We start from the raw sequence: 14,713 nt of genomic DNA, 5'->3' as shown, positions 1-14,713 counted from the left end.
TCCATCATATTCACATGCATTCCATCCTTTAAAACATTGCACATGCACTCCCTTTAATTAATTAAGCCACATGCACTCCCATCCATTTCATCATTGCAGCCAACACATGCTTTCACATGCATTTTCAGATTGTCCCCTTGCACATGCAGCCACATATTCATTGCACATGCAATTCCAACCCACATGCATCCTTTAATCATTCAAACATGCAGCCACATTCCCTCCTAGCTGTCATGTTCCCCCCATTTCACCTATAAATAAGCATCCATTGCATACACATTTCATTCATACACTCTTCCATATTCCAGAAATTCGTCAAAACCTCTCCACACCCTCATTGCAGCCACCAAAACACTTTTCTCCTCCATTGCAGCCACTCCAACCACTCCCCAAACCATTCACACCATCAAACTATCCTTAGACCTTGTGCTACAACGAAGAGGAAGATAAGAGGGCCTAAACGTTCATACAATTCAAGTTTGAGTTGTTGGAATGTTTAGGTGTTTCTTTGATTTCAATGTTTAATTTCAATACTCTTTGTTTTGTACGAATGAGGAATGGAAGAGAAGAGGGCCTAAACGTTCATACAATTCAAGTTTGAGTTGTTGGAATGTTTAGGTGTTTCTTTGATTCCAATGTTTAAATTCAACTAAACCCCCCTTGGCTAGGGGGGGGATTCGAAATATATGTTTATGCTTGCATTTTGATTTGATTACTTCTAATTGCGTTTCATAAGTTGTGGATTCAATTCGTTTAACCGTTTGATTGATAACTTATTTATGTATGTTTATTGAGAATGCGCGCTTAATTTTCATGCATGAATATGACGCTAGAATATAAGTGAGTTTCACCTAATAGTTACGAACTTATATTCGCAAGTAGTGGAGGTTGCTTATAAACAATCGCGTTAAACAAATTCTGGGCATAAGTTTCATGCAATCATAGTAACGAATGCCTCGTCAACACTTATAATTTTCATAGAGCGTAATGATTCTTGCTTGTACCTCTTCTATGCATTCATGTTGAGGACTTGTGGGGAATGTTTTGAATTGTTGCATGCATCATCCAATTCAATAACGTTAGGAAGATTTGAAGGTTAATTAGTGCATCACGGTTAACTTGGGGTGTTGAGTTTCATGGTTTATTGAAATGCAATTGGAAATCATTTTATTATGCAAGTATAACATGTATGGAGATGAACCCCTTAGCCATTCTATCATGCATTCATTCCATTCCATCAAATTCGTTTTACAAGCTGTTTAGTTTATTAACTTGTTTTGTTATTTCAATTTTCGTATAAATCTAATTCCCCCTTTACTTTAATGTCCAATTTAGTTAGAAATCAATTTAGTTTGTGCTTTTAAGTATTTTCATTCATTTTATTTCCCAATTTCGTCCAAATTCACCAAAGTGCTCAAAACTGCCCAGAAAGTGATTTTAAGGCAGTTTTGAGTGTTTTGGGTGATGTTTGAGTCTTTTGGTTTGTTTTAATGTTTTAAGTGTTTAGTTTTACATTCTTTGAGTTAGTTTAGTGTTTTATATTGTGTTTTTATGTTCTTGAGTCAAGTTATTACTTAATTTCGTCCAAATTTGTGTTTGTGCTCAAATCTGCCCAGAAAGTGGTTTTTAGGCAGATTTGAGTGTGTTTGTGTTGTTTTGAGTCTTTTGGTTTGTCTTAGTGTTTTAAAGTTTAGTTTTGCATTCTTTGAGTCTAGTATAGTGTTTCATATTGTTATTTTACGTTTTTGAGTCAAATCCAAGTGGTTAACAATCCCTCCTAATCCCCGGTCCAGAACGATCCCTACTTGCACCTATACTATAATTGACGAAAAGAGGGTTTAATTTGTGTGCGTATAATTCTCGCATCACTGCTGTCAGGACAGTCCGATGAGTTGGCCGTTCAAGAGTCCCTCGCACTTAATGTTCAGTGTGCGAGTTCTGTGTCCAACATGGGCCAACGCCTGCTTGCCCGCTCCCGTCAGGTGGAATCATTGATGGCAGAGGTGGAAAGTCTTAAGCAGGAGATTAAACTGCTTAAGCATGAGAATAGAAGTTTGCACGTGCTTGCCAACAACTATTCGACGGGCATGAAGAGGAAGCTTGATGAACTGCAAGAGTCTGAAGGTCGGATTCAAAGTGACCGTCAAAGGTTTTCGTCTTTCCTCCAGAGGCACCTTTTTCCTGGATCATCCAGCGTTTGGCCAAGTATTGAGGCCTCGAATGCTCTATCTTCGATGCCTCCAGCTCCGATGCCTTCCGCTCCTATGTCTTCTGCCCCGATGCCTTCCGTCCCGATGCCTTCCGCTTCAAGAGTTTTGCCACGTAGTGATAGGAGCATATTCATGCGACTTAAATGGCTTGTTCTCGTGCATTTACGTTATGTTTCTTTAGTTATTTTAGTCCTTTAAGCTATTTTCGTGTGTTTGTAGGTCCAAAGGGCTAAAGGAGCAAAAAGATGCATTTTGGAGACTTTTGGAGCACTTTTGGGCTAAGGATGGATAGCTTATGCTTGGCGCCAAAATGTTGGACGAAATTGAAGACCAAAGTGTTGGAACCTTGTTCCCTTTAGTTTTAGGACATTTAAACCTTTCCAATTCCCTTATCACATGCATTCATTATTCATTCCCTCACATGCTTCCATTACTTATCATCACCACTTATCACTTATCATAACCACTTATCATCATCACCTATCACTTATCACTTATCACTTATCACATATCATTCACCACTTATCTTATCAACCACTTATCATATCATTCACTTATCTTATCAATCACTTATCATATCATACACTTAATTAATTAACCCACATGCATCCATCACCCAACACTTCCCTTGTGCCGTGCATACCCTCATTCTTTCATCATTTCAGCCACTTCATCATTCCATCAGATTTCACAACCTAAGTCACATGTGCATTCATCCACCTTTCTCCCAAAAAGCTTTGCACATGCATTCACTCACCACAAACAAGTCACATGCATTCATCAACATATCTAGCTGTCATTCACATGCATTCCATCTTTTAATTTAATCACATCCACATTCACCTTGCATTTGCAGAAAATCCACTTCATAACACATGCATCTTGGCAGATTTCACATGCACTCATGCACATTCACCTTAATCATTCACATAGCTTTAGTCCACATGCATTTCCACCTAGATTTCCACCTCACAACCACCAGAAATCAACCAAAACCGTGCATTCCCTTTCATTTCTGTCAAAGCACATGCATTTCCACCCTTTAATCACATGCACAAACAGCCACATGCATCTCCCATCACCATTTCAGATTTCCACCAAGTTCCTAGCTGTCATGTTCCCCCCATTTCACCTATAAATACTCATTCATTCATTCTTCCATTTCAGAAATTCACCCATTTCCCACATCAAAACTGCCCTTTGGCCGTGAGTTCCCTATAATCCAAACACCACCAGAAATTCATCCATTCAACCACTCCCCAAACCATTCACACCATCAAACTCACCTTAGACCTTGTGCCACAACGAAGAGGAAGAGAAGAGTGCCTAAACGTTCATACAATTCAAGTTTGAGTTGTTGGAATGTTTAGGTGTTTCTTTGATTTTCTTTGTTTTGTACCATGAGGAACTAAACCCCCCTTGGTTAGGGGGTGATTCGAATATATGTTTATGCTTGCATTTTGATTTGAATACTTCTAATTGCGTTTCATAAGTTGTGGATTCAATTCGTTTAACTGTTTGATTGATAACTTATTTATGTATGTTCATTGAGAGTGCACACTTAATTTTCATGCATGAATATGACGCTAGAATATAAGTGAGTTTCACCTAATCGTTATGAACTTATATTCACAAGTAGTGGAGGTTGCTTATAAACAATCGCGTTAAATGAATTCTTGGCATAAGTTTCATGCAATCCATAGTAACGAATGCCTCGTCAACACTTATAATTTTCATAGAGCGTAATGATTCTTGCTTGTACCTCTTCTATGCATTCATGTTGAGGACTTGTGGGGAATGTTTTGAATTGTCGCATGCATCATCCAATTCAATAACGTTAGGAAGATTTGAAGGTTAATTAGTGCATCACGGTTAACTTGGGGTGTTGAGTATCATAGTTTATTGAAATGCAATTGGAAATCATTTTATTATGCAAGTATAACATGTATAGAGATGAACCCCTTAGCCATTCTATCATCCATTCATTCCATTCCATCAAATTCGTTTTACAATCTGTTTAGTTTATTAACTTGTTTTGTTATTTCAATTTTCGTATAAATCTAAATCCCCCTTTACTTTAATGTCCAATTTAGTTAGAAATCAATTTAGTTTGTGCTTTTAAGTGTTTTGATTCATTTTATTTCCCAATTTCGTCCAGATTCACCAAAGTGCTCAAAACTGCCCAGAAAGTGATTTTAAGGCAGTTTTGAGTGTTTTGGGTGATGTTTGAGTCTTTTGGTTTAGTTTTACATTCTTTGAGTTGGTTTAGTGTTTTATATTGTGTTTTTACGTTCTTGAGTCAAGTTATTACTTAATTTCGTCCAAATTTGTGTTTGTGCTCAAATCTGCCCAGAAAGTGGTGTTTAGGCGGATTTGAGTGTGTTTGTGTTGTTTTGAGTCTTTTGGTTTGTCTTAGTGTTTTAAAGTTTAGTTTTGCATTCTTTGAGTCTAGTATAGTGTTTCATATTGTTATTTTACGTTTTTGAGTCAAATCCAAGTGGTTAACAATCCCTCCTAATCCCCGGTCCAGAACGATCCCTACTTGCATACTTACTACAATTTGACAAAAAGAGGGTTTAATTTGTGTGCGTATAAATCTCGCATCAAATTTTGGCGCCGTTGTCAAATTTTGGCGCCGTTGCCGGGGATTAGAAAATTTGCTAATCCCTTGGATTGTTTTATTTTCGTTTGTTTTTATTTTTCCAGATTCTTAATTTTGTTTTGTTTCTTGTTTTAGGTACTAGTTCATGACTCGGAGTTCTCATCCGATTCGTGAACATATCCTGGAGTGATTGGGTTCTTCGTCCGGCTGTAAGACGTAAAAGAAAGCGCTACTTGGGAGGCAACCCAATGCAAAAAAAAAAAAAAAAAAAAAAAAAAGAATAAAAAAAAAATTTCATATATTAAATAAAATACTAAACATGGAGAAAGGTGGTGCTTCACAAAGGTTGTTTACGTGAAGCCCCACTACGAGGCGTCGAAGCGGAAGGCATCGGAGCGGAAAGCATCGGAGCGGGAGGCATCGGAGCGGAAGGCATCGGAGCGGGAGGCATCGGAGCTAGAGCATTCCAGGCCTCAATACTTGGCCAAGCGCTGGATGAGCCAGGAAAAAGGTGCCTCTGGAGGAAAGACGAAAACCTTTGACGGTCACTGTGAATCCGACCTTCAGACTCTTGCAGCTCATCAAACTTCCTCTTCATGCCCGTCGAATAGTTGTTTGCAAGCACATGCAAACTTCTATTCTCGTACTTAAGCTGCTGGATCTCTTGCTTAAGACTTTCCACTTCTGCCATCAATGATTCCACCTGACGGGAGCGGGCAAGCAGGCGTTGGCCCATGTTGGACACAGAACTCGCACACTGAACACTAAGTGCGAGGGACTCTTGAACGGCCAACTCATCGGACCGTCCTGACAGCAACCTACTATCTTTTGGAGTGAGGAGGTTCCTAGCTACTATTGTAGCTGTTGTGGCGTCCTGCATCACGGAGTCTTCACCTGTAAGAAGACCGTTAGAAGATAAGAAAGAAGGGCGCCATACGTTACCTTGACGCGGCGCGCCCGTATCACTGCTAAGGCTCAATTCCAAGCTAAGGTTCGATAAGTTTGCCATTTTTCAAAAGTGTTCAAAGAGAAGGGATGGAGTTAAATTTCAAAGGGCCGGAGTCGATTTTCAAGAATGGGAAGTCTTCAGAGTGTGTTTCTTGGCGGTGATCGATACCTCTATAAGAAGCCAAGGCGACGCGTCCTCCGATTCAAAAAGCCGGAATTTCCGGCGAAATTTAGGCGACGCTTTCTCGGCTTTTCAGAAAACGCGTTCAACTTTGTCAAAAGATTTCTGACAAAGCTGAAAACACGTGGAGGCCATCATCGCAACTACACGTCTTTAGCCGACAAGCGCAAAGTTCGGCGACGCTTTCTCTGCTTTTCAGAAAACGCGTGCAGCTTTGTCAAAAGGAGCCGCATCCGCACTACCACGTGTCGTTCAGAAAGCAAAGGGGCGTCGTTCAGAAATCGAAGGGGCGCCTGCTCAGAAATCGAAGAGGCGTCGTTCTGATATCGAAGAGACATTTGTCGACAAGGGTAAAAGAATAATACCACCATTTGATATTATCTCTATATATGTCGACCTTCGTCTTTTATGGCAAGGCAAACCTGAAGAACCATGCCCAACTCTCTCTCACCTCTGAGGGCGCACTCCCAGCAAAGCCTCTTGAAATACTCAATTTTTTCTCCCCCAAAGAAGATACCAGAAAACTGGAGTACAAATGAGGCAGAAGGAAACGGTCGATCGAAGCATGTGGAGACAACCACAACAAATACATGTGCTGCTTCGTTCACCGTTTCTTCAAAAGCAAAGGTATCTCATATCATCAAGGTCTAAAGCAAAAGTATCTCATATCATGCTCTTTCCCTGTCTTTTTCTTTGTCCTTGTTCTTACTCGCATGGCAAAGTGAAAGAAGCAATCAGCCGGCACTTGGAGTCAGTCTTCCGAGTTGGAGCCAACTGCCTGGAATCTATTCCTGATTGCTTACCTAGCGTTGCTCTCGAGTAGTCATCTTCAACGGTTGATACACTTCCAGAGAAGGGACCACTTCTGCAAAGGGGAGCGTGTAAGGCAAGTGAAAATGATACATTGAAGCATGTGGAGACAAACTTAGGCGGAGTTATCCTCCAACCCTTTTCAATACGAATTGGAAAGATTGAACAAAGAAACAGACCAAATGAGGAAGCTCAGACCTTCGGGGGAGACACTAAAGGGATTCCTGCTGCCCAGTTCAAGAGTAGCACAAAGGAAAATCAATGATGGGCGGCAACCAGTTCGAGAGTAAGCCTGTGGAATCATCAAGATCAAGCCTCAATGCAATCAACAAAGAGAAGATGGAATTTACACTCCATAACCAGATTTGCGTCCCTAAACTCTTCTCTTTGTTAATTACATTTTGCCATGTTTAGTATGTTTAAATGCTTTTTGTGTGTTTACTTATGTTTTGTGTGAATCTATGCTTAAAACATTGAGGACAATGTTTGATTTAAGTGTGGGGGGGTAACTAAAGTGTTTTGATGCAAATTCGTAGGGTTTTATCCACCATAACTTCTAATGTTGTTCCTTGCTGTTTTAAGGTGTATTTTTAGTTGTTTTAGAGTGTTTTAGTATGTTTTGTTTTTTTTAACTCCGAAAATCACATAAAAATTTGAAAAAACATGTTTTTTAAAGCCTAAAAAGAGTGTTTTGAGTCGTTTTTGTGTGTTTGTGTCTTAGGGTACCTTCCAACAAAATGACAAGGATTTGGTTTGTAATTGCATGACTGTTAAAGAGAGTTATAAACATGGATGAAAGTTTGATTTACTCTTGGTATATGCTTGGTTATGGTTATAATGTATGACTTCACATGCAATCATAAAAGAAAAATTCGTTTTTGTAACATGCTTGAAGGAAGAAACTCATAATAACGCTACATCCCTGTGAGACTCGAGCCATTACTTTCTTTGGAGAGTTATTTTCTGTGAGTCTTTGTTTTCTAAAGTTGTTGCATGATCTCATTATTCCTTGCTTGGTTGCTACTTAGAATGCAATTGTATCATGATAGAACTAAATGCTAGAACTTATATCCGTTTCATTCAAAGGATGACATTGTTTTGCATAACATATATCAAGATGAAGTTGTGTAGTTGCCACCATAACCAAATAGCCTTACTTCCCATATTTCGTATTTGTTGTAAGTTTTAACCCCGTTGAGCCTCGTTTAGCCTTTATTCTTTGTTAACCCACATTATCCTTACCTAGCCTAGTTTAGGACAATCCACACCCTTGTTCTTAAATGGTAGTGAGCATGACTAAAATGAATTCCTTTTGAGTACATTATGAAAGAAAATGAGTGTGGGGGAGAGAATGTTTTGTTCTTAAGTGTTTATGTATGAGAGGCAAAAGAAAAGAAAAAATTGTGAAAAAACATATGAAAAAAAAGAAAAACAGAAAAGAAAAGAAAGAAAGAAAGAAAAAAAGAAAAAAGAGCTTGTTCCCCCTTGTTGTTCAAAAGTTGAGTTTTCATTCAAAAGTGAATTCTATGTTAATTCAAATGCTTTGCTCGCTATTTCTTTAAGAACCTTTGTTTTCCATATCCCTTCTTTGTTAGCCAAACACCTTTAGCCCCGTTTCAACCCTTATGCTTCTATCTTGATCGTTATGTGTTCAATAATGTGGAGTTTGGAATTGATATGAGCTTATGGTGTCACTGGTTCTCGCATCTAAGTAGGAGCATTCCATTCTTGAGATCATATCTAAACATGCTTATTAACTCCAGAAAATGCTTTCTTTGTTATAACATATGTGAGATGCTAGTCTTTCATGTTTACATCAATCTCTCACATATAACTAGTGTAGGGTGTGTAGTCAGAAAATCTGTGTGAAAATAGAGTGCATTCTAGTAAAGAATTGAGGAAATTCTCTAAGGCATGTTACTACATTCGAAATGTGTTTTAAATGCTTAATTGTGAACTTGTATATGGTGACTATGATTAAGAATGTACTTAAGTGCAAAGATGGCTAAAATCTGTGGGAATAATGATTTTTAACTTGTCATGAGCATTGGAAATCCGTGAGACGATTGTTGGAAGGTGTAGGTTGTGTTTTGTTCGTTTTGTCTAGTTTCGTGATCTTTTGTTGTTTTGTTTTGCTCGAGGACTAGCAAAAGATAAGTGTGGGGGTATTTGATAGGAGCATATTCATGCGACTTAAATGGCTTGTTCTCGTGCATTTACGTTATGTTTCTTTAGTTATTTTAGTCCTTTAAGCTATTTTCGTGTGTTTGTAGGTCCAAAGGGCTAAAGGAGCAAAAAGATGCATTTTGGAGACTTTTGGAGCACTTTTGGGCTAAGGATGGATAGCTTATGCTTGGCGCCAAAATGTTGGACGAAATTGAAGACCAAAGTGTTGGAACCTTGTTCCCTTTAGTTTTAGGACATTTAAACCTTTCCAATTCCCTTATCACATGCATTCATTATTCATTCCCTCACATGCTTCCATTACTTATCATCACCACTTATCACTTATCATAACCACTTATCATCATCACCTATCACTTATCACTTATCACTTATCACATATCATTCACCACTTATCTTATCAACCACTTATCATATCATTCACTTATCTTATCAATCACTTATCATATCATACACTTAATTAATTAACCCACATGCATCCATCACCCAACACTTCCCTTGTGCCGTGCATACCCTCATTCTTTCATCATTTCAGCCACTTCATCATTCCATCAGATTTCACAACCTAAGTCACATGTGCATTCATCCACCTTTCTCCCAAAAAGCTTTGCACATGCATTCACTCACCACAAACAAGTCACATGCATTCATCAACATATCTAGCTGTCATTCACATGCATTCCATCTTTTAATTTAATCACATCCACATTCACCTTGCATTTGCAGAAAATCCACTTCATAACACATGCATCTTGGCAGATTTCACATGCACTCATGCACATTCACCTTAATCATTCACATAGCTTTAGTCCACATGCATTTCCACCTAGATTTCCACCTCACAACCACCAGAAATCAACCAAAACCGTGCATTCCCTTTCATTTCTGTCAAAGCACATGCATTTCCACCCTTTAATCACATGCACAAACAGCCACATGCATCTCCCATCACCATTTCAGATTTCCACCAAGTTCCTAGCTGTCATGTTCCCCCCATTTCACCTATAAATACTCATTCATTCATTCTTCCATTTCAGAAATTCACCCATTTCCCACATCAAAACTGCCCTTTGGCCGTGAGTTCCCTATAATCCAAACACCACCAGAAATTCATCCATTCAACCACTCCCCAAACCATTCACACCATCAAACTCACCTTAGACCTTGTGCCACAACGAAGAGGAAGAGAAGAGTGCCTAAACGTTCATACAATTCAAGTTTGAGTTGTTGGAATGTTTAGGTGTTTCTTTGATTTTCTTTGTTTTGTACCATGAGGAACTAAACCCCCCTTGGTTAGGGGGTGATTCGAATATATGTTTATGCTTGCATTTTGATTTGAATACTTCTAATTGCGTTTCATAAGTTGTGGATTCAATTCGTTTAACTGTTTGATTGATAACTTATTTATGTATGTTCATTGAGAGTGCACACTTAATTTTCATGCATGAATATGACGCTAGAATATAAGTGAGTTTCACCTAATCGTTATGAACTTATATTCACAAGTAGTGGAGGTTGCTTATAAACAATCGCGTTAAATGAATTCTTGGCATAAGTTTCATGCAATCCATAGTAACGAATGCCTCGTCAACACTTATAATTTTCATAGAGCGTAATGATTCTTGCTTGTACCTCTTCTATGCATTCATGTTGAGGACTTGTGGGGAATGTTTTGAATTGTCGCATGCATCATCCAATTCAATAACGTTAGGAAGATTTGAAGGTTAATTAGTGCATCACGGTTAACTTGGGGTGTTGAGTATCATAGTTTATTGAAATGCAATTGGAAATCATTTTATTATGCAAGTATAACATGTATAGAGATGAACCCCTTAGCCATTCTATCATCCATTCATTCCATTCCATCAAATTCGTTTTACAATCTGTTTAGTTTATTAACTTGTTTTGTTATTTCAATTTTCGTATAAATCTAAATCCCCCTTTACTTTAATGTCCAATTTAGTTAGAAATCAATTTAGTTTGTGCTTTTAAGTGTTTTGATTCATTTTATTTCCCAATTTCGTCCAGATTCACCAAAGTGCTCAAAACTGCCCAGAAAGTGATTTTAAGGCAGTTTTGAGTGTTTTGGGTGATGTTTGAGTCTTTTGGTTTGTTTTAATGTTTTAAGTGTTTAGTTTTACATTCTTTGAGTTAGTTTAGTGTTTCATATTGTGTTTTTACGTTCTTGAGTCAAGTTATTACTTAATTTCGTCCAAATTTGTGTTTGTGCTCAAATCTGCCCAGAAAGTGGTGTTTAGGCAGATTTGAGTGTGTTTGTGTTGTTTTGAGTCTTTTGGTTTGTCTTAGTGTTTTAAAGTTTAGTTTTGCATTCTTTGAGTCTAGTATAGTGTTTCTGATTGTTATTTTACGTTTTTGAGTCAAATCCAAGTGGTTAACAATCCCTCCTAATCCCCGGTCCAGAACGATCCCTACTTGCATACTTACTACAATTTGACAAAAAGAGGGTTTAATTTGTGTGCGTATAAATCTCGCATCACGTAGTGGGTCTTTAAGTAAACAACCTTTGTGAAGCCTCCATCGTTCAGCCATGTTTTTTTTTTTTTTTTTCAAAATGCATTGGGTTGCCACCCAATCACTCCAGGATATGTTCACGAATCGGATGAGAACTCCGAGTCATAAACTAGTACCTAGAACAAGAAACAAAACAAGATTAAGAATCTGGAATAAAATAAAAACAAACGAAAATAAAACAATCCAAGGGATTAGCAAATTTTCTAATCCCCGGCAACGGCGCCAAAATTTGATGTGAGATTTATACGCGCACAAATTAAACCCTCTTTTTGTCAAATTGTAGTATATGTATAAGTAGGGATCGTTCTAGACCGGGGATTAGGAGGGATTGTTAACCACTTGGATTTGACTCAAAAATGTAAAATAACAATATGAAACACTATACTAGACTCAAAGAATGCAAAACTAAACTTTAAAACCCTCAAACAAACCAAAAGATTCAAAACAACACAAACACACTCAAATCTGCCTAAAAACCACTTTCTGGGCAGATTTGAGCACAAACACAAATTTGGACGAATTTGTTTAACAAATTGAATCAAAACACTTATAAACACAAACTAAAAATATTTCTAACTAATCTAACACTTTAAAATAAATGGGGATTGAGGTTTGGACGAAAATAAACTAAATGGACAGATTCTAATTAAAACAGATTATAAAAACGAAATTGATGAAATGGAATGAATGGATGATAGAATAGCTAAGGGGTTCTTCTCCACACATGTTACACTTACATAATAAAAAGATTTCCAATTGCATTTCAATAAATTATGAAACTCATCACCCCGGGTTAATTAGGTCCGCTTAAATTAACCGTCAAGTTTTCCTTAAGTTAATGAATTGGATGGGTTAGCGCAACGCAATTCACAACATTCTCCAAAAGTCCTTTACGTGAACAGCACAATAAAGATACAATCAAAGATCATTAAGCATTATGAAAACTATAAGTGTTGACGACGCATTCGTTACTATGATGAGCATGAAACTCGTGCCAAGAATTCATTTAACGCGATTGTTTATAAGCAACCTCCACTACTTGTGAATATAAAGTTCATAACGATTAGGTGAAACTCACTTATATTCTAGCGTCATATTGATAGGAGCATATTCATGCGACTTAAATGGCTTGTTCTCGTGCATTTACGTTATGTTTCTTTAGTTATTTTAGTCCTTTAAGCTATTTTCGTGTGTTTGTAGGTCCAAAGGGCTAAAGGAGCAAAAAGATGCATTTTGGAGACTTTTGGAGCACTTTTGGGCTAAGGATGGATAGCTTATGCTTGGCGCCAAAATGTTGGACGAAATTGAAGACCAAAGTGTTGGAACTTTGTTCCCTTTAGTTTTAGGACATTTAAACCTTTCCAATTCCCTTATGCCGTGCATCTCCACCTTTCTCCCAAAACCATACACATGCATTCATTATTCATTCTCTCACATGCTCCCATTACTTATCATAATCACATATCATATCACTTATCATTCACCACTTATCATTCATCACTTATCATTCACCACTTATCACTTATCTTATCATTCACCACTTATCACTTATCATATCATTCACCACTTATCATTCATCAAACACATGCATTCACATGTTTTCACAATCTGCCATCATTCCAACCAAAACCGTGCACATGCTATCACCATGCATTCACATGCACTTGTTCCTCCATCATTCCATCCTTTAAAACATTGCACATGCACTTTAATCATTCAACACATGCATTCACTTCATCATTGCAGCCATGCACATTCACCTTGCATTTGCAGAAAATCCACTTCCTTTGCACATGCATTCATCATCATCACTCTAGTTTTAATTCACATGCATTTCAGATTGCATTCCATTCATTCCACCCTTTAATCACATGCATCTTGGCAGATTTCACATGCACACACAAGCATTAGCACATGCAACCTAGCTGTCATGTTCCCCCCATTTCACCTATAAATACTCATTCATTCATTCTCATTCATTCACACATCCATTCACCACAGAAATAAGGCTTTTGTGCCAGAAATTCATCCATTCCAAACACTCTTCCATAAACTCATCCATTGCAGAAATGTAGACATCAAACCACCCTTGTGCCGTGCCTTCCCTATTAATCCAAACACCACTCCCCAAACCATTCACACCATCAAACTCACCTTAGACCTTGTGCCACAACGAAGAGGAAGAGAAGAATGCCTAAACGTTCATACAATTCAAGTTTGAGTTGTTGGAATGTTTAGGTGTTTCTTTGATTTCAATGTTTAATTTGAATGCTCTTTGTTTTGTACGAATGAGGAATGGATGATAAGAGGGCCTAAACGTTCATACAATTCAAGTTTGAGTTGTTGGAATGTTGAGGTGTTTCTTTGATTCTCTTTGTTTTGTACCATGAGGAACTAAACCCCCCTTGGTTAGGGGGTGATTCAAATATATGTTTATGCTTGCATTTTGATTTGAATACTTCTAATTGCGTTTCATAAGTTGTGGATTCAATTCGTTTAACTGTTTGATTGATAACTTATTTATGTATGTTCATTGAGAGTGCACACTTAATTTTCATGCATGAATATGACGCTAGAATATAAGTGAGTTTCACCTAATAGTTACGAACTTATATTCACAAGTAGTGGAGGTTGCTTATAAACAATCGCGTTAAACAAATTCTTGGCATAAGTTTCATGCGTATTCCATAGTAACGAATGCCTAGTCAACACTTATAATTTTCATAGAGCGTAATGATTCTTGCTTGTACCTCTTCTATGCATTCATGTTGAGGACTTGTGGGGAATGTTTTGAATTGTTGTATGCGCTAACCCATCCAATTCAATAACGTTAGGAAGATTTGAAGGTTAATTAGTGCATCACGGTTAACCCGGGGTGTTGAGTTTCATGGTTTATTGAAATGCAATTGGAAATCATTTTATTATGCAAGTGTAACATATGTGAAGATGAATCCCTTAGCTAGCATTCATTCATTTCAATTCCATTCAATTCTATCACACATTCACATTTACATTTTGCTTTAATTTACAATCTGTGCAATTTAATTTAATTTCGTATAAACCTCAATCCCCCTTTACTTTATTGTCCAATTTAGTTAGAAAGTGTCTTAGTTTATGTTTCTAAGTGTTTTGATTCAATTTATTTCCCAATTTCGTCCAAATTCACCAAAGTGCTCAAAACTGCCCAGAAAGTGATTTTAAGGCAGTTTTGAGTGTTTTGGGTGATGTTTGAGTCTTTTGGTTTGT

Source organism: Pyrus communis, chromosome 15 (assembly GCF_963583255.1).
Source record: "Pyrus communis chromosome 15, drPyrComm1.1, whole genome shotgun sequence".
In the NCBI taxonomy this organism is placed as follows: Eukaryota; Viridiplantae; Streptophyta; class Magnoliopsida; order Rosales; family Rosaceae; genus Pyrus; species Pyrus communis.
This window is presented reverse-complemented; position numbering follows the sequence as displayed.